Source organism: Vulpes lagopus, chromosome 16 (assembly GCF_018345385.1).
Source record: "Vulpes lagopus strain Blue_001 chromosome 16, ASM1834538v1, whole genome shotgun sequence".
Lineage (NCBI taxonomy): Eukaryota > Metazoa > Chordata > Mammalia > Carnivora > Canidae > Vulpes > Vulpes lagopus.
In genome coordinates, this window is record NC_054839.1 from 8270900 (window position 1) to 8272497 (window position 1598).

At 43.4% G+C, this 1598-nt stretch overlaps 1 pseudogene; it reads right to left on the bottom strand.

Annotated features, from left to right (window-relative positions):
- Positions 1-492: 492 nt before the first annotated feature.
- Positions 493-991, bottom strand: LOC121477181 (annotated as a pseudogene).
- Between the last annotated feature and the right edge of the window lie 607 nt (positions 992-1598).

The window sequence follows — 1598 nt, forward strand, 5'->3', positions numbered from 1 at the left end:
AGGGGTGCAGCTGGAGCAGCCCTGCACACCCAGCAGTAGTCCCACAGGCTGCGACCTGAAACCTTCACGCCTATTCTAGCAAGCCACCCCAAGCTGGAGGGTTGTTGTAGGGATAGAGGGGTGGGTGGAGAGAGGGAGGAAGGGAGCCAGCAAGAGGAAAAGGGGAGAAGGCAGAGACTCCAGGCCATGTAATTAGCAGCAAGGTGATTGCATGATGTGTTTTTTCACAGTTGAGTTAGATGTGCCCCACCGGTTATTATGGGAATCAATTTAAATAGACTTTCTTGATCCCAGAAGTTCAACTATGTGGACAGTGGTTACACTCGACAGGATGATTTGTTATAGCACAACTAATGTATTTCAAATGGACAAAAAATTAGTATCGTTTACAGTATCTTAAGATAAACTGCCTTTGAATGGGAGCCTCTTTTCCAGTACTTCTGAGGTCTACAAGACGTATCTAGAAAATATACTACTGTGGAAAATGACTGCTTAAATCGAATGGGGGGGAGGGGGAGGGCCTGTGGTTTCTCTTTTTGATTCATTGTTGTAACACTGTCCTTCCGGCAGCTGAGGGAGTTTCATGTTTTCTTTAGACATCATTAGGCTCAGGAGCTCTTGCAGGACAACTTTGATGCTATATGAATTCTGCCATTTTGCTAGCATGGATACGGCTCTTGGGTCCACCACTCCATTAGAACTATTAACTCTGTTCATATTAATTTTTGTTACAAATCTTACAAAGGGGGGGTGCTTCTGGGTATTTAGGTCCACATTCTATTTTAAGGCTGTATATTCGGTTTTCATAAATTGTTCTTGGAGGCCCAATTATCATCCCTGTCCATCTTGTAAATGTCATGTCTTCATCATCCTCTAGACCCCAGCTAACTGTGTCATCTCCTACTCCTTTCTGGCCTTCTTCCAGTTCTGCCAACAGTCGAAAATTGCGAGGGACTTTTACAACCATGATGGCAGCCGTGGTGGCTGCCATCTTGTGTCACTTTCCGATGCTGATATGCTGAGGAATGTTCCCTCTATCCCTATACTCTGAAGAGTTTTGATCAGGAATGGATGCTGTATTTTGTCAAATGCTTTCTCGGCATCTATTGAGAGGATCATATGGTTCTTGTTTTTTTTTCTTGTTGACTGCTTTATGAGTGTTGAACCAGCCTTGCATCCCGGGGATAAATCCCACTGGGTCATGGTGAATAATCTTCTTAATGTACTACTGGATCCTTTTGGCTAGTACCTTGTTGAGAATTTTTGCATCGGGGTTCATCAGGGACACTGGTCTATAATTCTCCTTTTTGGTGGAGTCTTTGGTTTTGGAATCAAGGTGATGCTGGCCTCATAGAATGAGTTTGGAAGTATATCATCCCTTTCTATCATTCAGAACAGCTTTAGTAGAATAGATATTGTTTCTTCTCTAAACGCTTGATAGAATTCCTCTGGGAAGCCACCTGGCCCTGGACTTTTGTGTCTTGGGGGGTTATTGATGACTGCTTCAATTTCCTCCCTGGTTATTGGCCTGTCAGGTTTTCTATTTCTTCCTGTTCTAGTTTTGATAGTTTGTGGTTTTCCAGAAATGCATCCATTTC